Source organism: Cupressus sempervirens, chromosome 1 (genome assembly GCF_028749045.1).
Source record: "Cupressus sempervirens isolate cs-2001-9-10 chromosome 1, ASM2874904v1, whole genome shotgun sequence".
Taxonomy (NCBI): Eukaryota; Viridiplantae; Streptophyta; class Pinopsida; order Cupressales; family Cupressaceae; genus Cupressus; species Cupressus sempervirens.
This window is the reverse complement of record NC_143118.1, coordinates 776680198-776706976: the sequence shown is the minus strand read 5'-3', so window position 1 is coordinate 776706976 and position 26779 is coordinate 776680198. Positions and strand designations below refer to the sequence as shown.

Genomic DNA, 26779 nt, shown 5'->3' with positions numbered 1-26779 from the left:
CTAAGCAATAATAACCGATGCATTTGTAATCAAAGTCATGAAATAATATCATAATAATGTAAATCTAGTATCTCTAAAACTAATCAATGCATAAAATTAGCCTAAGGAATTTGACAATGATAACAGAAATGCGAACTAGGGGCAGGCACTACAACATATATCTCCCCCATACAATATACAAATAGTATTTACAAATATCTCTATCTTTTCTTTGGTACTCTATCTCCCTCTTTATGACAATAATGCCAAAGTAAACAATATGTATTTACACAGAAACACCAAAATGAGAGATAAACTCAAAATGTACCTTGAGAATAAGAGCCAAAGTCTTATCCCAATTTTCTTGCAAAATTTTGTATGTGGAGAGTGCTATCTGAACTTCAGTTGAAAGTTCAATCACATGATCTGCAACTAACAAATTGTTGTCATGGATCAATGTTTTGGAGTAGGCAATGTGTTTCTACATTGTGTCCATGATAGGAAGAATCATATTCTTGATTTCAATCAAGGTAGATTTGATCCTTGCTTCCTCTCTCAACAATTCTACCTACTTTTTTGACAAAAATCTGATTCAAAAATGATGGGATGAACTTGAATTGGGGTCAAGTTGCAACATTTGGGCACTGACCTTCATATCCTCATCAATTTTATTCAATTTTTCTTTGATTTCCTTGGTGTACTTGGTAACATTACAAAGTTTGGCAAAAAGTGAAGTTACATTATTAAAAGGATTTTCAAGATTGACCAAAATTGTGGACAGTTCTACCTATTTTATTGCAATGTGCTGAGCAATGTGCTCAAGCACCTTATTATCAAATTTTCTTTCAGCCTTTTCAATCATTTTTTCTTGACCAGAGGTGTCCTCATTGAATTTATTTACAACCTCTTCTAACTGAATCAAAATATGTTGAGTAGAATCTACTTCAACACCTATAGCTTCTGTAATTATATTCCTGACATTCTCAATTATTCTGTACTCCTTATCCCTTTCAGACCTTAACTGCTTCTGTGTAGCCTTCATCTCTATTAGTTGACTATCATACCTTATCTCTTCAATGGTAGCATTTTCATAGTCAATTTTTGGAATCACTCTCTCTGTGTCTAAGTCAATATCTTTAGGAATTTCCTTTCTAGTGATCAAAAGTCTTAATGGTTGCTTTTGTTTAGCTTCTGTGATGACTGGTTTGACTGTGGGAATAGACACAATAGTGGAGATGGAAGGACTAGCAGTGAAAACTGGGATACTTGAGGATTGAGTGCCAATAGGAGTATTTACTAGATGAAAAATTGGAATACTTCCCAAAAATGATTGTACACTCAGTAATGCAGTATCTACACTAACTAGATTTGAAGTAGATGCAAATAATGCTGACAAAATTGTAGAACAAATTGGAATTGATGAAGACAAAATTGTGGAACTTACTATTTTTCTGACTGAGGATGATGGATCTAAGGAGATTGGCTTGGTAGCTAAAGAATTAATAGTCAACTTGATAGATGAAGTTCTTGGCACATCTATCTCAGATACCTAGAGCTGGGAGGAGGCCGGTGAAGATTGAACAATTGATGTGGCAATTGTGCTCACAATCTCACTTGTAGAAGCTATCTCCTTGGTGGATGAAACAATTTTTGGTGGAGAGTGAGGAAGGGATACAATCATTTCTACTGCAATTTTTACTAGATCATCTTCCTCCTTATCTTCCTCTTCAGCTTCTTCCTCCTTGTCTTCTCCCATTAATGCATGCAGCTCTCCTGGTGAGATTGTGATGGATGGAGTGCCATCAATATCATCACTGTCACTGTTGTCATCATCCTTGATTTCCATTGGGTGTTTACTGGGATTATGTAGATGATAGATTTTTTTCCACATGTTTGTAGCATCATTTACAACATGCTCAATGTCTTTGATCAAAATTAAACATGTGTGAAATCTGATCATCATTTTACCTTCATGGTTTTTCATTGAAATTTTTACTTATGCTCCAATGAGACTTGGTTGAAGATTCTTCAGGGATTTCTCATAGATGACTTTTACCATTTGGGTTGCCGATTCCCATCTCGGTTGCAATCTCTCCAACAGTTCTTTTGAGATTTGGGAGGCAAGCTAGTGTGGGGAGTATTTCCATTTACTCATCTCATTGAGTACTAGTTCCTCTATCTGCATTTTCTCAGCATCTATTCTAGTTTCAAATTTCAATGCCTTGAAATTTGTGATTCCTGCTCCTTCTTCCAATTGTTTAAGCCTTTCCTCAAATGTAGGTATAGGCTTGACTAGTATAGGTTCCTGCTTACCTTTTTTGGTTCTTCTTGTGAATACTACAGTAGGCTTCTTCTTAGGTTTGGTAATTATTACCTTACCTTTCTTTTTCAAAGATTCTTCTTCAATTCCTTGTTCTCCTTTTTCTTCTTCTTCTCCTTCTTCTTCATCATCTCCTTCATCCTCAACTTTTCCTTCTATTAGCATAAGAGGGCCAGATGCAGTTTTCAATTTTGCTATCTTCCTCTTGCCTTTGTTTATGGCCTATGGTAGCTTGATTTCAAGCTCAATTTTGGCCTCGCTTCATCATAGGTTCCAAAAAAAATTTGCCTTGGGTCTATTGGCTCATTTACCAGTGCTTCTATTATGTCTCTGGCTTCATCAATATTTACCTCATAGGGAAGAGGTTTTACCCATGCAACTTGGGGTCTGACTGCTTGAATGTACACCTTATCATAGTCAACCATGAAGCATACATCATCTCTATAATCTTCAAATAATTTTGGTGGGATACGGAACCTTTTATTCATTCTCTCCTTGAAATCTTCAAAATAATTGTCCATGATGCTATCAAAATTTTCACCCATCTCTACCACAAACTCATTTATTTGATACAAAATTGGAATGTCTTTTCTCCATACGAAAGTTCCTTTAGATGGAAAGAATTTTTGAATGTAGAAAAATAAAAAGATCAATAGAGAACTGAATTTACAAGGGTTATTCTTGGAAGTCCTTATACTATCCATATTTTTATTCAATTGTTTCAGCAATACATCAGACAGATCAAGTTCAAGGTTTTTCTTGACAACCTTGAGGGTCAAATCCATAGCTTTACAAGGTACACTATTCAATCTACTAGAATTGTATAATTTATATGCAATTACATGTATGTCAAATCTTAGTTCGACATCAGATACAATGTTGAACTTTAAACCTCTACCCCCCATTCGGCTAGGGTTTGCCTTTGTAACTCCTCCCGACTTAGGGTTTTGGTGTATTTGGCTTTGCTAAGCATAGGGAGACCTGTGATTTTATGAATCATTTTCTTTGTGATTAGCACTAGCTGCTCTACCCATAATTTTCCATTATGTACTTGAATTTAGATATACCTAATCCATTTGGTTTGGAAGTTTCTAGGCATATGTGAGATATGAGTCAATCCTTTGGTTTCAAGATGCTTGAACTCAGGTTTCAGAGAGCCATCTACACTCATTTCACCTAGGGCACTATCCATTTCTAGGTTTTTGATTTCTTGAATAGAAAATTTGAAATGAGTACAAATATCATTGATAAGAAGTACCTTAGGAGGTATTTATGATTGAGCTCCAGTTGGGTCGAGTGATTCAGTAATGGCCGGAACAATCTTGAAGTTGGGCACTTTCCATTCTGTACCTTTTATCAACATTTCTAAACCTCTTTTCACCTTGATGCTGCTAGTGCTTGCAGATGCCATAGTTGCTCAGTAAATATAAGAAAATCTTGAACAAATTCTCTGCTTGAAATTCACTTGGAATCGCTTGGGATTTTCTCTGGATTCACTAGAAATCTTTTAGCTCTGAGTATTCTTAAGTCGCGGTGAAAAATGAAATAAAAGTCTACCCTTTTGATGGAAATACTATCATTAATGCTCGGTACAAAGGTAGATGAGATGACATATTGCTTTCCAGTCTATCATCGATCAACTCAATAAAAGTTTTGCAACTCGGTGATCAAACAAAATCTTTGATACTCCCAACCTAGCTTGGTAAGGTCTTTAACCAACGTTTCTTGATAGATGCAACATGGTGAATAATAAATTTTCTTTGGTCCTTGAACATGAAATACTAATTTGATCATTTGCACTCTTTCACTCTGGAACTGCTTGAGATATAGCTTGATGATGCAGTTCTTGTTTCTTCTTAAATCTAATTGGAAATGGTGGAGTCACCCATTTCTTGAGTGACATGACCATCATTTGAACTGTCTTTCTCGGTAGATTTAAGAATCCATTGTTGTCTCATCTACTTTCGAATGTTATCAGCTTTAGCTTTCTTTTCATTTTCAATTGTTTCAGTATTCATGCAATTCTTGGCTATATGACCAAGTTCTGTACATGTATAACATCTTACTGTTGTGTCTCTTTTACTCAAGTGATGCCTTGAATAGTCTTTGGCAACATGTCCATATTCTCCACAATAATGACATCTACACCAAGTATTGTAGTCTCATCCAAAGTTATCTTTGACAAGTTGTTCAGCTAGATTGAATTATTTGGATCTTCATTGGAATGCCTTGTGACCATGTTTCTTGCATTTATGATATTTGCCTTCAAATTTTGGTTTTTCTTTGCATTCATTAGCTTTGTGACCATGCTGATTGCAATTGAAGCATTTTTCATTGAATTTTTCTTTTCCATACTCTAACATTTGTTTGATGTATGACCTATCTTGCCACAGTGATTGCAAGTGGGTCTTTGATTCCCTTGGGCACCTTGTTTGGAGGATTCACCTTCTTTCTTGTATCCAAGACCAGCTTTACCTTTTTGTCTATGAAGATTTTTCTCATGTTGTTGATTCAATTGGTTTATGTCTGTTTGAGATTTCATCATTCTTTCATTGATTTTCCTTTCAATGATCAAGTCATTTTCCAAACTTTCATTGATTTGTCTTTCAGATCTCAGATCACTTTGTAAGCTTGCATTGATTTGCCTTTCAGTGATTAAATCATTTATTAAACTTTCATTCTTAGATCTTAGATTCATAACTTCTTCATTTTCATTAGATAGTTGACCTACAAGATTTTAATGCTGAAGGAATTGATAATTTCTTACCTCTAGGTCTTCATTTGCCTTGTTTCTCTATTCTAAAACTTCACATAGCCTGATTGATTAGATTTCTTGTTCTCTTTTGAGCTTCCTTACTTCTTCCTGTAGAGAACCATTCTTAGCTAGGAGTTCCTTGACTACTTCATTAGCTTCATTTGAACTGCTTGATGGTAAAAGGTCTTCAATCTTTTCTTCCAAATACTGATGATCATTCATTTTTCTTACAAGTTCCTTCCTTCTTTTTAAGGACTGAGAAAGATGCTCTGTTGCTTCCTTGAGTTGATCCATGGCCATTTCCAGATCTAACTTTTCATTTTCAATAGAATTTTCAAGTTTGAATATCTCCATTGTCCTTGATCTTTGCTCAAGCTATCAAACTTTATCTTGAGAACCATAATGCTCTGATACCAATTGTTCAAAATATTCAAGATAAGATAGGTTACTGAGAGGGGAGGGGTGAATTAGTAACTTATAAAATCTTTAAACAATTCAGCATTTTAACTATTCACCATTCATTCATCTAAACTACTGCATAACTAGAAGAACAAACATTCATTGCACATGTACACAGAGATTTGGTGACCCAGAAACATTCCAAATAGAAAGTAAAATTGGGGTGGAGATGATACCCACAAATCTTCAATACTACAGTATAAAGTTGGCTTGTTAAGGCTTACAATGATCACTTCTGGTGATCTGCCCTATTAGGAGCAAGTAGGACTTCTAGATCCACCTTATTCAAGGATTTACAAACATACATTGAAGTATGCACTCTATTAGGTGATTTACAAAAAGACTGTTAGGTCCACCCTATTAAAGGATTTTTAAATTGATTCACCTGTTAGGATGTAGTGGATCTGCTTACAACTATTTTTTGATAAGATCCTCGTTGCATTGATTACCTGATGTGATAGATATAACTTTTTTGCTCCTATGTTGACCTTGCTATGTTCCTTTTATTCTACTACTGATTCGCTTTTACTTTTCTCAAAATATATCAATACCTTCTTCATATGCAAACATCATCCTTTTTTTTTTATACACCATACCATCCTACAAATGATATCATACATTACATATATACCATTTCAATATTTACAACTACAAGGTTGGCCAAAACATAAGTGAACAAAACATTACTAAGTCGGCCAAATAGTAGAAAAATTGAGTTCCTCAAGCTGACTCGGTGACCTTCTGATACTCGGCATCTACTACATTACTCGGCATCACCATGCACTTGGTAGAAGTAGAGGCTCGATTCATACTAGCCACAAAATACTTCTTGGAACTTGGTAACCATTGGTGACTCGGTAGATATAGTGTCACTCGATAGAAGCTAACTTCTTCATTTACCTTGCTATGCTCAGTGAACACTGAGTCCTTCATTTACCTTCCTTTGCTCGATGAACACCGAGTTCTTCATTTACCTTGCTTTTCTCGATGAACATTGAATTCTTCATTTACCTTGCTTTGCTCGGTGAACACTAAGTTCTTCATTTACCTTGCCTTGCTCAGTGAACACTATTGAACTGCCCATTCACTCGATATCCTCTGGAATGCTCAGTGAGAACTATTTACCTGCTGAACTTATAAGGTAACCACTGAATGCTTGGTATACACTGTAGACTAAGTGATGAGCTCGGTAAGCATTCAAAATCAAATAAGTGTTTGCACTAATGATAAATATATCATAATTACAACAACATTCTTAGAAACCCTAAGCAACTAAAACATAAATTCTCTGTGATTTTCACATGATATCACAAAAAAAAATGTCGGGTGAAAAATCAAGCTAATAGTGGCTCTATCTGGGGATGATGGATAACTTGTATGTATGCAAGAATTTAGAATTTTTGGTCAAAGAAGACCACATACATGACAATAAAAATAACAACATGTAGAGAGCAACACTAAGACTAGGGAACACCACAAATATATACATAGGGACAATGCATATATACATGAATTTGCAAAGATTTATAGACCTAGATACTTCGTCAAGAATTGTTCATGAACTGGCAATTCAAAAATATCACCTGATAACTCTTTTAAATTATAAGAATCTCCACCCCATAAAGAATCAATCAAATATGGGTGAAGCCATATAGGATCAAACTTCACATGCTTCCCTTTGTCTTCAATTCTTGCATTCCACATTAAGACCAAGTCTTCTGGCTCAAATTTTCTAGTCACTACTTTTCTATCATATAACTAATTTTTTTGCAACTACAGTTTTATACTTCTAGAAAAGGCTTCTTTCCTTGTTTTATTAAATCCTATTAATTCATCCATCCTTTCTTGTATATCATCTACAATATCATCATCATACATTTGGATGTAATTATATAGGCCTATTAGGTTGTTTTGAGGAATTCTATCTTGGATTTCATATACTAAGTCAAAAGGTAAGACACATATTGCCTTCTTGACAGTTACTCTATTAGCCCATATTCCTAAATACAACTTGGAATCCTAGTCCTTCTTGTTATCATCTAGAGTCATTTTTATGACTTTCAACAAGTTTTTATTTGTAGACTCAGCTAGAACATCTCCCCAAAGATGATAAGGGGATGATGTCGATCTTATAATACCATATTTATCACAAAACTTTATGAATTCTTCTGACCTAAACCATGTGGCATTATCAGTAACAATTATTTTAGGATACCCAAATCTAGTTATTATGTTATTCAATAAAATTTTGTTTACCACTTTTCTAGTAGCATTTCTAGTAGGAATAGTCTCCACCCATTTTGTGAAGTAGTCTGTTGCTACTAATATCCATGAATAACTAGTACTAGACTTGGTTAAAATTTTACCTTTGAAATCCATTCTCCACTGCTGAAATGGAGCTTGTACTTCTACTGATTTCATGGGAGTATTTTCAGAGACTTTAGCTTCCTAGTAAATCTCTGGCATGAAACATAGTTTCTAACCAAAGTCTATTTATCTCTAAATAAACTAGGCCACAAAAAACAATCTCTCATTACTTTGTGAGCAATATTCTTTTTCATGTAGTGACCTCCACATATTCCTCAATGCATATCATTTAGTACTATTTCTAGTTCATTTTGATTAATTCACTTTGAGAGCACTCCTTCAAAAGTTCTCCACCATAGAATTCCATTTATAATAACATATCTAATGACATGTAGCCTAGCAGTTCTCCTTTCATTGTTTTTGAAATAAGATGGGACTTCCATATATTTTAATTAATGGGTATGTGCAGGATCATGGTGTGCCAAAAAGTGGTGATGTGGAAAACATGTAGTTTTAAAATGCCTAAAAGGGTTTCAAAATGCACTTTGACTTTTTTCCCACCTATCCTAGTACCAAATATAAAATGTAATACCTTGCATGATTGGGTATCCAATTTGAGAATGGGCATCCAATTTGGGAATGGGTATCCAATTTATGTTCCAAAATTATGGTGCCAAATTCAAATTTAAAGGGAGTGGAGACCAATTTTTAAGTTGTACCAAGTCTTAGTATAATATAGTTATAGCATAATTGGGTGGGGGACCAATTATTATATATAGTTACTAAAATGTATTATATATTATTAAATAATAATAATTAATTATTATATAATTATTTATTATATAGTTATTACTTATTATATATTATTATATAATTATATATCATTATTATATATTATATATATTACTAACCTAAGTTAATAAACTATATGATGATGTATGTTCCTAGGGGTCCCCTTAGGACATACATGTGTTCCAATGAGTCCAAATGGGTCATGGAATACCCTGACTATATATCATATATATTATTATTATTATATATTATATATATTAGTAACCTAAGTTAATAAACTATATGATGATATATGTTCCTATGGGTCTCACTAAGGACATACATGTGTTCCAATGAGTCCAAATGGGTCATAAGATACCCTATGACCCATTTTGACCCATTATATGATGACATATCTTCCTAAGGGTCAAAGGATGCCTAGGGACATATATCTTGTGTTTTAATGGGTAGAAAGGGGTTACAGAGTATCCTATGACCTTTTTCAAAATAATACATGATAATGCATGTTCTTAGGGGTCCTAGGACCCTTATAGACATATATGTTTTGTTCCAATGGGTCAAAAGGATTCATAGAGTATCCTATGACCCTTTCAAGCCATTACATGACAACAAATGTTCCTCTAGGAACATATGTTGTCATGTAATGGACCGAAAGGGGTCATAGGGTATTTGATGACCCCTTTTGACCCATTGGAACACAACATGTATGGCCCTAGGGTATTAGGACCCCTAGAAACATATGTTATCATGTAATGGGTCAAAATTTGACCGATTGGAGCACAACACCCAAGATGATAAGGGTCCTAGGACCCCTCGTAACATATGTTCTCATGTAATGTGTCAAGAGGGGTCATAGAATATCCTATGACCCCTTTCTATGCATTGGAATATAAGAGGTATGTCCCTAGGGGTCATATAATACCCTATTACCCATTTCTATGCATTGGAACACGATATATATGTCCCTAGGGGCCCTAGGATCCCTAGGAATATAAATTTTCATGTATTTGATTGAAATGGGTCGTAGGTTATCCTATGACCCCTTTCAACCCATTTCAACACAATATGCTTGTCCCTAGAGGTCTTAGGACCCAGAACAACATATTTTATCATGTATAGGGTTGAAATAGGTCATAAGATACCATTTAACCCAATTCAACCCATTGGAACACAACATGTATGTCCCTAGGGGTCCTATAAACCCTATGAATGTATTTTGTCATGTAATAGGTCAAAATGTGTCATGGCATGCCTTATGACCCCTTTTTACCCATTATAACACATCATGTATGTCCCTATGCATCCTAGGTCCCCTAGGAACATACATCATGTGTTTGAATTGACCTTTGACCAATCAAATGATAACATATGTTGATAGGGGTCATATAACCACTAAGAAAATAGATCATATGTTAAAATAAGTTGAAATAGGTCATAGAGTACCAAATGACCCCTTTCAATACATTATATGGCATCACATGTTCTTAGGGGTCATATAACCCTTAGGGACATAAATCATGTGTTTATATGAGTTGAAAGGAGTTGTAGGGTAACCTATGACTTATTTTGACCCATTAAATGACAACATATGTCTCTAGGGGTCCTAGGACCCCTAGGGACATATTATAATAATTTATATGTATTAGAAGGGGTCATAGGATAACCTATGACCCCTTTTGACACATTTCATTACAACATATTTCTCTAGGGGTCCTAGGACCTCTAAAGACATATTAAAGTCATTTATACGAGTCTAAAGGGGTCATAGGATAACTTATGATCTCTTTCGACATACTTCATTATAGCATATTTCTCTAGGGACCATAGGACCCTTAGGAACATATTACAATCATTTATATGGTTTGAAGGGGGTCATTGTATAACATATGACCCCTTTCGACACATTTCATTACAACATATGTCTTTAGGGGTCCTAGAACCTGAAAAAACATATTATAATCATTTATATGGGTTGAAAGGGGTCATAGGATAACCTATGACCCCTTTTGACACATTTCATTACAACATATGTCTCTAGGGGTCCCAAGACCCCTAGAGACATATTATAATCATTTATATGGGTCAAAAGAGGTCATAGGATAGCCTATAACCCCTTTCACTACATTTCATGATAACATATGTCTCTAGGGGTCCCATGACCCTAAGAACATATTTTACTCATTTATATGGGTTGAAAGGGGTCATAGGATAACCTATGACCCCTTTCGACACATCTCATGACAACATATATCTCTAGGGGTCTTTAGACCCCTAGAGAAATATTATAATCATTTATATGGGTTGAAAGGGGTCATAAGATAACCTATGACCCCTTTCAACACATTTCAATACAACATATGTCTCTATGGGTCCCATGACCGCTAAGGACATATTATAACCATTTATATGGGTCAAAAGGGGTCATAGGTTTCGACACATTTCATGACAACTTATGTCTCTATGGGTCCCAAGACCTCAAGGGACATATTATAATAATTTATATGGGTTGAAAGGGGTCATCGAAAAACCTATGACCCCTTTCAACACATTTCATTACAACATATGTCTCTAGGGTTCCTAAGACCCCTAGGGACATATTATAATCATTTATATAGGTCAAAGGGGGTCATAAGATAACCAATGACACATTTCATGACAACATATGTCTCTAGAGATCTCAGTACCCTAGAAACATATTATAATCATTTATATGGGTCAAAAGGGGCCATAGAATGACATATGACCCCTTTTGACACATTTCATTACAAAATATGTCTCTAGGGGTCCTAGGACCCCTAGGGACATATTTTAATTGTTTATATGGATCAAAAGTGGTCATAGGATAACCTATGATACCTTTCAACACATTTCATAACAAAATATGTCTTTAGTGGTCCTAGAACCCCTAGGGACATATTAGAATTGTTTATATCGGCTGAAAGGGGTCAAAGTATAACCTATGAACTCTTTCAACATATTTCATTACAACATATGTCTCTAAGGGTCATAAGACACATAGGAACATGTTATAATCATTTTTATGATTTGAAAGGGGTCATTGTATACCGTATGACCCCTATCAGCACATTTCATTTCAACATGTCTCTAGGGATCTTAGGACCCCTAGGGACATATTATATTCATTTATATGGGTCGAAAGGAGTCACAGGATAACCTTATGACACCTTTCGACATGTTTCATGACAACATATGTCCCTAGGGGTCCTGGGACTCCTAGGAACATATTATAATCATTTATATGGGTTAAAAAGGGTCATAGGTTCATAGGATAACCTATGACCCCTTTCAACACATTTCATTAAAACATATGTATCTAGAGGTCCTAGGACCCCTAAGGACATATTATAATCATTTATATGGGTCAAAAGGTGTCATAAGAAAACCTATGATCCCTTTTGACACATTTCTATAAGAATCTACCTTAGGGAAAAATTCATCCAAGATCAAGGAACTTAAGCACAAGCACAATAGTAGACCAACAAGGTATGATCAAAAGAACAATATCCACAATTGATTTATTGTCATTCAATTCAATGTGAAAGTACACTAGGAGTGCCTATATATAAAAGCCTCTAGAAAGCTTCTAGAATGCATAGGAATCAACAACATGATAAGTCATACAATTAGGCACATGTCCACTAGAAGTGGGTTATCCTCCATTAAGTACAAGAGTAAGTGTGATGATGAGAGGATAAGCCTACAAAGGTGTAGCATGCAAAATAATGTTGTAGACACCATGTGCTAAATTAGAGTTGCTTACTCCAGTGTTGTCAACATGACAACTCATAAGAGTACACAAACTCCTAAGTGTCTCACCTAAAAAATAATAAAATAATGCAATTTAATAAAATAATGCATTAACTTAAGTAAACTTAAGTAAGTGTAAATAGTAAATATGTATTTACACCAACACACCCCCCCCCCCCCTTAAGTAAAACTTAGGGGAATGTACTTAAGCTTATGAAAGCTAGGATGAAATGCATTATGTGTCTTGGCTATCAAGACATGTTAGGTACCCATGTACATAATGAAATGCAATCTCTCATAAAGCGAAAAAAAGATGGAAAACCTCATGGGAAAAACCCTCCCCCAAAAAGAGAGATGAAAAAATAAGATGCATGGATGGATGGAGTAATCAAGACTCCCCATTATGACATACATCCAATATATACAAAAGAGAAGGAGGAAAAAACTCCATAAAAAGAAAAAGTCCTCCCCATAAAAGAGAAGAAGAAGGAGACAATGTAGTCCCCCCCCCCCAAATATAGTGTTCTAATCAGTGAGAGCTACTCCAATGTAGAAGTTGATCCATGAGCACTAAATAATGTTCCTCCCCTTTAGAAGAAACAATATCATAGGTACTTATGAGATGCTTCCCTTATGTGTAGAAAGAATCTCAAAGATAAATGGTGTCTCTGAAACCTTCTCAACTATCCTTGTGTCGATATTGATGTTGGCTCCTTCTAATACTACTAAGAAGAAGTACAGATCTAGCAAGGATGAATGTAGAACATGTCCCAAAGAACAAAGTGTCTTCTCAAATGATAAAGAGACCTTCTACAATTACTATACATAAGGATCCATAATCACATCAACTTGTGAAGACTGATCATGTAGAGAACAAACATGAGGGTTAGACTAAGCCCTCGTAACAATTGGAGAAGTATCTACTTCATCAAAGAGAAGGTGTAGATTATCAAAAAAGTCTCCCAAATCCGATATGTGTGACTCCACAAATAAACTTAAAATATATGCTATGTAGTCATCCTCTGATGTTGAAGCTGGAATACTAGGTGTAGCCTGTTGTGCTAGACCTATCACCATGGCAATATGTGCATGTGCAATTTGCTGATGTTGCAACCACTACCTGTATCTGTCAATAGGAACCCACATATCTTAATCTGTTGAAGCACTATTGGTGGTGTTACAATCAATTTCCATAATGTATAAAGTAGTCTCCACAAAAAAGAGAAGACAAACATCATTGATGATGTCTCCCACATCCTCAATGTGAGACTCCATGAACAAACCTACAATATTTGAAAGGAAGTCATCCTATGAAGCTAAAGTAGGAAGACATAGTATTTCCTACTACACTAAATTAGAAGCATCTATGGCTCAAACTAGATCAATAGTAGCAACAGGAGCATCAGGAGGTGTTGTAACACCCCACCAAGGGATCCAAAGAATTAACCTAGAGTTTCACTAAGTTTGGTAACATTTTTTTTTTTACATGAAAGTAAATACCATACATAACTTATTCACAATAACGAAAGCAATAGCAATGTCCATCTGAAAAGTAAACATAACATACATAACAGATTACATTCTTTAAGATCCCTTAACGTTGAATTACATACACGAATCCATCTAGTACAACAACCACATGAAATAATAATGATATGTCTAATGTTCATATATTACATTTTCAAATGATCAATCATCCACTGTAAATGTCACAGGGTATGAAGGCTTAAAAGAATATACATATGTGAAATAAGGTACATCATCCTATTCTAATCCATGATACATCAAAGACAATCACATGATACACATGATACATCATCATAGAATACATATAAATTCATCATAAGATCAAACATAACTAAGTGCACGGTTCCTCCCAACCGTTAATAGCATCATTAGACCATCATGGGCCCTAGCCATCCCTCCGTGCATAACATCCCAAATCACCGAACGGATCATCGGTATTAACATAGTAGGAATGTCACTGCTAACATATACAACATCATATGTAGAAAGTAATCTAACATGCAAATATAAGAATAAGATAACATCATCTAACATATGCTTATCATCAATGAAAGGATACATATCCACCATCACGAAAGATGCTTTAGCAACGATGTCTCAATGAATCTCAAATGATAAGAGTGGAAAATACACTACCACCCGACTGCGTGGTACCTAAGTGGTCCACTTCCACCATGCTGAGGAGATAATCTCAAGTCCCAAACAAGCTATCCATAACACATAGAACAAATCTCTATAGTCCAAGAATCCTAATAGTATACTAACTCAAAGGTTCTAGTCACGAAACTGACATTTACTTCCTAGAGGAACACAATGACATGTAGGAACCTACTATGCAAGCAGAAAAGTGTCATCGCAATTATCACGTGCAAGTTACCCTGGTAGTTAGCTAAACTCCATGGGTCCATAGTGATTTCATGCGGCTACTAGTATCCTCTCATACTGACGAGGCATACTATGGAATGCAAGGTCGCAACCATGTATCTCACTACTCCCATCCTAGCCTGTACAAGCACTCAAGGCATGGGCGAGAACAAAACACTTATCTTTTTAGGTTTATTTTGTTAGTATTAGGTGTGAATGTTATCACTTATTAATCCAACTTACAATGAGTTACCTTGGCAGCCTCTTAGGGCCCCGGCCCCCATTGCAAGCCACTTCCCGTCACTACATGCAGATATCCTACCCTAATGTTCATGGACTCATAAATCTCAAAATCACAAAAGATAATCTATAAAATCATCAAATATGCATAAAAGCATCAAATATCCATGAGCAAACATCCATAGAAAAACATGAACACAACAGCTCTCTATTGGCAACTAAAGTATCACTGATAATCAAAGTATCTAATGATTCTCAATAACTAAAATATATATCTTAATCATACTGATTGAAGACTCCAAAAATGGTTGAGTCAAACATGTCACAACATGACATTATCAAAAATAAATCCACATCTCATTCTCATCATGGCGACTAGAAAATAATCAAGGATAAATGATCGATAACTTAAAAATGATTAGCTCAAGTGTCTCATACACATACATCTCAGCTTCACACATGAAGACTGATGAACAAATACAAACAATAAATACAAACATTTCATAGAGCATACAATAACATTACCATGGTTGGGCTTATAAAGATTGAGACCAAATAAGATCAACATGCCAACACATCTCATAACCCCCGAGCCTCTGGTAACAACCTAAGACTGGTCAACACTAGTTAACCCAAAACTCAAAACAAGAAGCATATAGAATACACGATGCAAACACATGTTTTGATTTTGCTAAGTTTTCAAATTTGAATTTAGAAGTCTCAGTTTACATATTCTCAAATTATATTAAGTGGAGAAATTTCAAGTTTTTCCTAACCCATGTATTTGTTTGATAGATAAAAGTTTCTCCTCAAAACTACTAGACTCCATTTGTTAATTGTACTAATAATATTTTGTCTATATAAACATTGTTTAAAAAAGATCCCTATCACCAAAACAATAAGACTCATTGTAGATGTTAACATGAATAATCTTCAAATTCTTAACATTATCATCTTCATTAAACAACTCTAAAATTGTTTAATATATATTAAATAGTATTCAATATACATTATAATAATTTCACTATATTAAAATCTTTTTTCTTTTAATTTTCTCTCATTTAAAAATCTATTTACTTAGATTGACTAATAATTAATTACACTTCTTCTACTATTAACTAATCTTAATTAAATTTGATTTAATTAGATTAGATAATAAATCATATAAAACTAATGCATATTAATAAGATTCTAATAAGGGAAGATTGCAATAATATCTTTAATCCATTCCATGCTTTGGTATATTATTTTTTTCTTGTGAAGTTTTAGCATAAAGAACTCTTGGTTATGGAAAATTGAGAAATATCTATCTTTGAATAAAAAAGGTCTCAGTATGATGGCCATATCTCCCTAATGAACCGTTGGATCGGCCTGAAATTGAAATATGTTGGAGAGGGCCAAGTCGCGCCAATTCTGACCGGAGCGATCGAATAAATTCAATCACAATAAAAAGTTATGAATGACTGAGTTCGGGTCTATCCAAGGGGCAACGACAGAGCAGTTTGTGATGAATTAAAAATTTCCTCTTAAAATAATTGTTCTCTAAATTTAACCATAAAAGGGTTTATTCATATGCATCTAAAAATATAATTGATAGAAAGATTACATCTAATCATTCGAATTTTTACCTTAAAATTTTTATTTTAATTCCAAATCTTGTCTTTCTAATTTAATATAAATTCGAACCCAAATTCGTTTCATATCTAATTATTTCTCCTTAATTGGATCTAGGGTTTTTCTATTGTTTTCTTCTCAACCAAATAGCATATCTAGAGTCCAATTTCAAATTACAGATTCAATCATAGAGAAGTTTTAGACACATATAACAGACATGATGAAGACAGGAATGCATGATGCAAAAATAGCATAAGTAAAATCACAAGAATCTACCCAAATTCTAATGCTAATTCGCTCTTCCTCAGAAAACTCGCAGAGCAAGCTCCCTTCTTCAGAGTTCTTGAGTCCTCCAATGCTCCAATTCCTCTCCACCCTCTCCCTAAGCTTTTATGAATGCCTAAATACAAAGAGCTCTCAAGAAACCTTTGAAATGCTTCTTGAAACTGCTGAAAGGTGTCACTAACTAAGCATGGGTCTTTTCCAATTCTTTTTGATGAGTCATAGAATTGTAGACACCGTGTGCTTAATTGATGCACTAACCCCCGTGTTGTTGACACATGTTAATTCCCATGCAAGCTTATAACTCCAATAATTTCTATTTAAATTTTATAACTTTTATTTTAATCTTTTATAACTTTTATTATTATTATTTTATTTATTACTTTATTATTATTTTATAATTATTATTAATTTTAATTTTTAGTTTTCTTTTATTTAATTTTTTTCCCCAATAATTCACATTACAATCAAAATATCAAAGATCACGATATTTTATTAATCTTCTCAAATAAATAATTTATTAATTAAATCTATTTGTTAAGACTTAATTAATGAAAAATTCACCATAGACCTCCAAGATAAAATATGAAAACCCATCATAGAAAAAATCATACAAAATGAATCTAAAGGGTTAAAAATCATGAAATATGTCATCTGACACATTCGGTGGGTATTCAACTTTGATACTTGTCCTAACTCACTAGGACAAATGATTTTTAGGTTTGGGATTTGGACTTGAGAATTTATCTCCCTTCTCTTATCATTGAGATAGTATAATAGGGTACACTCATCTTGGCAATTCAGGAAAGTCGATACCCGATACTTGCATCCTGCAGAAAAATCATGCATGTACATACAATATATAATGCTAAGCTAAACAGACAATAGCAAGAAATGGTGCATCGTGTAGATCCCGACTAAGCAAGTGACTACGACTCCCTTTCTTAACCACATCAGAAACGTCATACAATAAGAAAACACGCACACCATACACATGCAAGTATGGGGTAAGTAACCATAATAAAACACATGAGATAATAAACCATCTAACTAATCATCATTAATAATTGAAAATGATGTAATGATCATCATACATACATGAAATGTAAAGTCTAAATGATCTCATCATATATCAACTGAATCCTTATCATAATATCTGATAGTGTCAAAACAACACCACTAAACCATCAACATAAAACTAGTCTACATAGTCTGATAACAATAAGTCTAGAAAAGATGTGAACGAGAGTAGGCACTACAGGTGTAATCTCATCTAGAGGTGAAGGAACCATTACTAGAGCAATAAAAGATAGAATGTCATCTAAAAAAGAAGGAATTATGGGATCTCCATATTTTTTCCAAAGAGCCATCCACATATCATATAGGTGAATGATCTTATTAATGACATGCTTAGTATCAAAACTCATATTCAATATAATAATATCCTAGAGTCTATGAATAGGTGGTTGTTCTTCAGTTTTAGAGATCAGTCTGTTAGAACATAAATAAGGAAATACTTCCTTATGCTCACTTCTTAGATGATCAATGACTAAAGCACTCCATTTTTTATAGTTCCTTTTTGTCAATGGTGGTCTAATTCCAAATCGACATGTGAAATAAAACTGTCCATGAGATCAATGAATGTATATGCACCCCCCAAAATGAAGGAATAAGAAATTAACCCCCCCTAATGTATGATTTGGGCACCCTATAACCAATTGCCAATTTAGGGCCTATTTTTGAAAGCAATACTTCTATCCATAGAACCTATAATCTAATTGTAGATCTGGAAAGTAGACAAGAAATTATGAACTTTCAAAAAAAATGGAACCTGATTATGTGTCTAGATGAGCCCTTACTAAGCATTTGAAGTGGCAGAAATCAAGATTTGTGAGTTGCAGAAAAATTTAGGAACAAAGATCTCAAACCACTTACACTAATGTGTAGATCATGAAATTCTACCCCAAAACAAAAAAAAATTGCTCGCAAAAAAGAGTCTCTATGAGGGAGATATCAATGTTTGAAAATCACCTCTACTATTATTTTTTCTAAATCATCATTGTTGCACCTCCAAAAATTAAATGGCTCTAGATTTTGCCTTAGATGTCCGATTTGGATTAAACAAAATCCAATTTGGGGGTTTTTTGACCTTCTAAATTTGATGCAAATATCTGATTTGCACCACCAAGCTCCAATGTTCACTTGCAAAAAATCTCTCCTACTGGCCTAATGGCTTAAAAATTTCTAGAAAATAATGCATATTTTTAAAAAAAGTAAAGATTCAAATGATAAAATAAGCAGACTTGAAATGATCATACCGATTTCGCAAATCGAGACTTTGTGTTGCTGGTTTGTAAAAGAATTTGCCTCAATTTTGACTATGGCCCAACATAGGTGAATTTATAGTCAATTCAGTGAATTGATGCTTTGAACACAATGGTGAGGTTTGTTTTAGCTCTATATGCTCCCAATATCTGCAAATTCTTTAGATTTGGGTTGAGGTGTTGAAGCAAGAATGGTCTCAAATGGCTATGTAAAGAATCTCCCTGAGCTCTGATACCATGTAAGTGTTGGATACAATTATTCAATTGTGTGTTGTCTTTGATATTACACAAATGTCATATTAGTTATCAGATAGAGTCTACCAAGCTTAGTTGGTCAGCAAAGCAAATTACAGAGTCTACTGAGCTTAGTTGGTTAGGAAAAAAAATTTTAGAGTCTACCGAGTGTTCTTGAATATACTTTGTGAAAATAGTTTCTACTGAGCTTACTTGGGTGTTGAAGGATTCTATGGAAAAATTTAGTGGTAACCAAGCTCACAAGGTTATCAAAGGAAAGCTAGTGTTTACTGAATTCACTTGGTCTCCAAAGGATTTTGCAAAGTTTGCAGTGTTCACTGAGCTTCATTTGGTTAACACTGAAAATCATTTCTGGAGTAGTGTTTACTGAGTAGGATTGACCAATGAAAGATTTCATTATTTTGGAAAATAAAGTTTAATTATTTCATGTAATAATTGTAGCCGACTAATGTAATGCTTATTGATACTTGAGAATTTTTATGGTATAAATAAAAATTCAAGTTGTGAATTCTAAAGGGTAATGAGTGAGCATGCAAGTGTGTTGATTTTGAGAAGAGAAAAGTGTGAGCAAATTTGGAAGAAGGATCAGATATCCTTGAGGAGTAGCAAAGTTGTATTTGATCAGAAGGGATCTAGTGAAGTAGAAAAAGGATCTATATCAACAATTTAGTTGCATCTCATTCAGGTCACTTCATTGTTACTTTCTCACCATTGTAGCAGTGATTCCTAAATCTCTTAATAGAGTTGGTTTAACAAGCATTTTGTAAATCCTCTAACAAGGTGATAGTTTTATTGAATTTTTCTGAAGTCCTCTAGCAAGGCCACTCCTAGCAGGGTGATTAAATCTTTTAACAAGGTCACACCTAACAGTGTGTTTTGTAACCTTTAACAGGGTTAGCTCCTAATAGGGCTCACTTTAGAAGAGTGAAAATCTTGGTGGTTTTTCCCATATTGAGTTTTCACGTTAAATTTGGTGTCTCATGTGCTCATGTTATTTCTTTGTCCATGCATGTTAATCACTATGAATGATTAAGTTTTGTTAAAGATAACATACAGTGCATCTACCGAGTTACAATATTTTTCTATATAGCTAATGAGTAATAGCAGTAACTAATTTTATAGGACATCTAAGGGATCTGTGGACTTTTTTTTGTGATAACTGATTCAAACACTACCTCCCCCCTCCCCCGCTTAGTTACTCCATCTATATCTCCAATAGTAAGAATTTTTCTTAGGGTAAAATTCACCCAAGATCAAGGAACTCAAGCACAAGCACAATAGTAGACCAACATGGTATGATCAGAATAACAATATCCACAATTGATTTATTGTTATTCAATTCAACACCATGTGTTGAATTAGAGTTGCTTACTCTTGTGTTGTCAACATGAAAACTCATGAGAGGATGCAAACTCCTAAGTGTCTCAACTAAGAAATAATAAAATAATGCAATATAATAAAATAATGCACTAACCTAAGTAAACTTAAGTAAGTGTAAATAGTAAATACATATTTACACCAATAATTTCATTACAACATATGTCCCTATGGGTCCTACAACCCCTAGGGACATATTATAATCATTTGTATGGGTCAAAAGGGGTCATAGGATAACCACCCCTTTCAACACATTTCAAGACAACATATGTCTCTAGGGGTCCCAAGACCCTAGTAACATATTATAATCATTTATATGGGTTGAAAAGGGCCATAGGATGACCTATGACCCTTTTTGAAATATTTCATTACAACATATGTCTCTAGGGGTCTTAGGACCCCTAGGGACATATCATAATCATTTATATGGGTCGAAAGGGGACATAGGATAACCTATGACCCCTTTGGACACATTTCATTACAACATATGTCTTTAGAGCTCCCGTGACCACTAGGCACATATTAGAATCATTTCTATGGGTTAAAAGGGGTTATAAGATAACCTATGACCCCTTTCAACATATTTCATTACAAAATATGTCTCCAGGGGTCATTCGACCCCTAGGGACATATTATAATCATTTCAATGATTTGAAAGGAGTCATAGTATAACCTATGACCCTTTTTGACACATTTCATTACAACATATGTCTTTATAGGTCTTAGGACCCCTAGGGACATATTATAACCATTTATATGGATTGAAAGGAGTCATAAGATAACCTTATGACCCCTTTCAATATGTTTCATGACAACATATGTCTTTAGGCATCCAAGGACTCTTAGGAACATTTTGTCATCATTTATATGGATTGAAATGCGTCATAGGATAACCTATGACCCCTTTCAACATATTTTATGACAACATATGTCTCTAGGGGTCCCAGGAACCCTAGGCACATATTAGAATCTCTTATATGGGTCAAAAGGGGTCATAGAATAACCTATGACCCCTTTTAACACATTTCATTACAACATATGTCTCTAGCAGTCCCAAGACCCCTAGGGACATATTATAATCATTTATATGGGTTGAAAGGAGTCATAGGATAACCTATGACTCCTTTCAACACATTCCATTACAACATATGTCTCTAGGGGTCCTAGAACCCCTCGGGACATATTATAATTATTTATATGGGTTGAAATCGGCCATAGAATGTCTTATTACCTCTTTTGGCACATTTCATTACAACATATGTCTTTAGGGGTCCTAGGACCCCTAGGGACATATTATAATCATTTATATGGGTCAAAAGCAGTCATAGGATAACCTATGACCTATTTCGACACATTTCATAACAACATATGTCTCTAGGGGTCCTAGGACCCCTAGGGACATATTATAATCTTTTTTATGGGCCAAAATGGGTCATCGAATATACTATGACCCCTTTTGACACATTTCAGTACAACATATGTCTCTAGGTGTCCCAAGACCCTTAGGAACATAATATAATCATCTATATATGTCAAAAGGGGTGATAATATAACCTATGACCCCTTTCAACACATTTCATTACAACATATGTTTTTATGGGTCCTAGGACCCGTAGGGACATATTATAATTGTTTATATGGATTGGAAGGGGTCATAGGATAACTTATGAACCCTTTTGACACATTTCATTACAACATATGTCTTTAGGGGTTCTTGGACCCCAAGTGCCATGTTATAATATTTTATATGGGTTGAAAGGAGTCATAGGATAACCTTATGACCCCTTTCGACATGTTTCATTACAACATATTTCCCTAGGGATCTTAGGACCCTTAAGAACATAAAAAACATTTATATGGGTTGAAAGGTGTCATTGGAAAACCTATGACCCCTATTGACACATTTCATTATAACATATGTCTCTAGGGGTACTAAGACCTATAGGGACATATTATAATCATTTATATGGGTCAAAAGTGGTCATAGAATAACCTATAACCCCTTTCAACATATTTCATGACAACATATGTCTATAGGGGTCCTAGGACTATAAGAATATATTATAATCATTTATATTGGTCAAAAGGGGTCATAGGATAACCTATGACCCCTTTGACACATTTCATGATAACATATGTATCTAGGGGTCCTAAGACCCCTAGGGACATATTATAATTATTTATATGGATCAAAAGGGGTCATAGGATAACCTATGACCCCTTGCAAAATATTTCATTATAACATATGTCTCTAGGGGTCCAATGACACCTGGGGACATATTATAATCATTTATATGCATTAAATGGGGTCATAGGATAACCTATGAACCCTTTTGAAACATTTTATTACGACATATGTCTCTAAGGGTCCCAAGACCCTTAGGGACATATTATAATCATTTATATGGGTTGAAAGGGGTCATAAGATAACCTATGACCCCTTTCAACACATTTCATTACAACATATGTCTTTAGAGGTTCCAAGACCCCTAGGAACATATTCTAATCATTTATATGGTTTGAAAGGGATCACAAGATAACCTATGACCCCTTTTGACATATTTCATTATAGCACATGTCTCTAGAGATCCTAGGACCCCTAAGGACATATTGTAATCATTTATATGGGTCAAAAGGGGTCATAGGATAACCAATGACTCTTTTTGATATTCATAACAAAATGTATCTCTAGGTTTTCTATGACTCCTAGGGACATATTTAATCATTTATATGGGTCCAAAGGGGTAGGACCACATATCTTCTTTGGGGTCCTACGACCTCTAGGGGCATACTTTATGTGTTTGAATAGGTCATATGGGATTATAAAGTTTCTTAAGACCCCTTCTCACTCATTAAATAAGAAGATACATTACTAGGGGTCCTAGGAATATATATTATGTGTACGAATGAGTCGAAAGGGGTAATAGTGTATCTTATGACCCCTAAGCACACTTAATGTCATCGAATGGGTCAAAATGGGTCATAGTATATTCTAAGGCTATTTTGAGTCATTAGATTACATCATTTATGTGGTTAGGGGTCCTAAGAACCATAAGCACCCTATGACCCATTTTGATCCTTTGGAACCATTATATGTATGGTTAAGGGTCCTAAAGCCTTTCAAAAACATATTAAGTATCCTAAAAAGGGGTCATAATTTTACAAAATAATTTTTAAAAATTAAAATTTTAAAATATTTTTTAAAAGATTTTTTTTAAAAAAAATTATTATTTTTATTTAGAAAAACGCGTATTAGATTTGAGAATGAGTATCTGATTTGGGAACGTATACTCGATTTGGGAACGGGTACACAATTAGGCTTGGTTTTTCTTTGGATGCCAACTCTCCATGGTTAATGCCAAAAATGTCCCAAAATGTCTTTTTGGTGTGTTGTTGTGTGTTTCTGACTTCGACAATTTAGCTGACAACTTTTGTTTCATCCAAATTTGATGAAATGAAAAGTGTTTCTTTAGAATATTCTCAGCTTTCCATCAATATAATGTCTATCAAATTATGAGTTAAGTAAGTAATTATTACTTATTTTCTAATGGAGTTAGCGACAAAGTGTTGATTGACATACTAATGAAAAAATAGCTACAACTTTCAAACCGTATAAGATTTGTGAAATCCAAAAGATGCATCACATTCTATGCTTTGACTAGTATAAGAAAAAAATAGTTTTGAATTTTTTTGAATTAGTTAAGGTGGTCAGACATGAGAGTTTTTAAATCCTAAAAATAATATAATTGAAAACTCACAATTAATTATTTATTTGGAATAAAAATTTCCAAAAATATGCATCACATTTGGGAATGAGTCTACTTTTTATATCTATAAATATATTAAAAAATATTATCATTTGATTTTGATTAATTAATTATTTATTTGGAATAAAATTCTAAAAAATATGCATCACATCCAGGCATGAGTCTACTTTTTATATCTATAATTATATTAAAAATTATTATCATTTGATTTTGATTAAGGTGGTCAGACATACACCTACATTTTTTTTTTTTCCTAAAATTTTTGTAGCACTACATTAAAATCCAAACATTTGACCAATCAAATAATTTTTCTCTAGATAAGGCCTAGTAGATTAGAAACTAGATTCAATTTTCTACAAATTATTTTCTTACACATTTTTGATGTAAAATCCAAAACCACTTTAAAATTATGTGTGAAGTTGTCATAACCCTAATTTGCTAGTTTTTCACCACCACTTAAGGCCATAGTTTGGATGGCCATGATCCTGCACATACCCTAATGTATCACATTTTTATACCAATCACACTAATCCATATCACATATGTCTAACCTAAGATCTTCACATACAAGATTTATCTAATTAGCATCTATATTTGACTGAGCCATCAACTTTGCTAACCCTTGGCCTCTTACCAATTTTGTGATTTGGATATCAATGTTAAATTCTTGGATTCTATTCATCCATCTACACCTTCTGCTAGATACCTCTTATTGAGTAAAAAATGTCCTTAACTATTGCACTAGGCACAAATGTAATGATAGTAGCACCAACTAAATAGTACCTAAAAGCTTTAAGAGCTTTCACAAGAGCATAAGCCTACTTTTCATTTATCTCATACTTCAATTCAGTAGGTTGGAGTCATTTGCTAAAAAATGCAATTGGTTTCTCGTAGCCTTCTTCATTCTTCTTAAGTAAAGTAATTGCAACAATATGGAGAGATGTAAAAGAAAATATGTGCATGTATTTTTCATAATCTGGTGTCCTAAGAATAGGTGCATTTTTAATAGCATTTTTAATTTCTTGAAAAGAAACAATAGGCTCACCTTCCCAACTAATTGTTGCTCCTTTCTTAAGCATCTTGGAAATAGGTCTACTAATCTCAGAAAAATTTGTTACAAACCTCCTCAAGAAGTTGACTTGTCCAAAGAAAGACTATATATCTTTGACATTTTTGGGTTTTAGAACTTTATCTATTGCTGCTACTCTTTCAGGATCAATTTTTACAACATCCTTGCACTAGTACAAAAACAACAATATATGATTAAATAAACTATTAAAAATTGGAGACATGTGACTAATTATGATCACATGACCATTGGTAGCTTATTGTTGGACATTTATCTCATGCAAATTTATGACTGAACTATTTTAATCATTGATTTTATTATTGATTTGGTCATTTATTTGGTTGTTAATTGTTGTTAACTAGTAGTTTATTTGGTTTTTTATTATTGTTTTTGGTAGTTTAATTAGGGTTGGAAATATAAGAGGAGTAACTAAGAGGGGAGGGGTGAATCAGTTACTAGAAAAATAAATCCTAGATCTCTTAGATGTCAGTACAAAATGCAAATAGATAACTAGATACTATTGATGCTTGATAAACACACAGAATGTTGTAACTCAGTAATAATTGAATTAGCTCAGTAAATGATTTATATATATATATATATATGTTATTTGTGAGTACTATTACTTTAACTTAGTTGTAAACACATAAAATAAAATAGCATGAACACATTTGACACTAGGATTTAATGTGGAAACTCAATTTGGGAAAACCACCAATTGCAACTAGTTACTATTTTTCACTCTTTTGAGGTAAGCCCTATTAGGAGCCAACCATGTTAAAGGTTACAAAACACACTATTAGGTGTGACATTATTAAAGGATTTAATCATCCTATTAGGAGTGTCCTTGTTAGAGTTCTTGAGAATAATTCACTGGAATTGCCACCTTTTTAAAGAATTTGCAAATAGCCATTAAGCCAACTCTGTTAGGAGATTTAGATCACTACTACAATAGTTAGAGAGTAACAATAAGATGACCTAATTTGAATGAAATTAAATTCATAATTATAGATATCTATTTTGGTTTAAACTTGATCCTTCCTAATCGAATATAGCTTTGCTGCTCCACAAGGATATTCT

General features: G+C 33.9%; 1 pseudogene; it reads left to right on the top strand.

The window, feature by feature from the left end:
* The window catches only part of LOC149580177 (monocopper oxidase-like protein SKU5), a 186485-nt pseudogene that overhangs the window by 32291 nt on the left and 127415 nt on the right, over positions 1–26779 (top strand).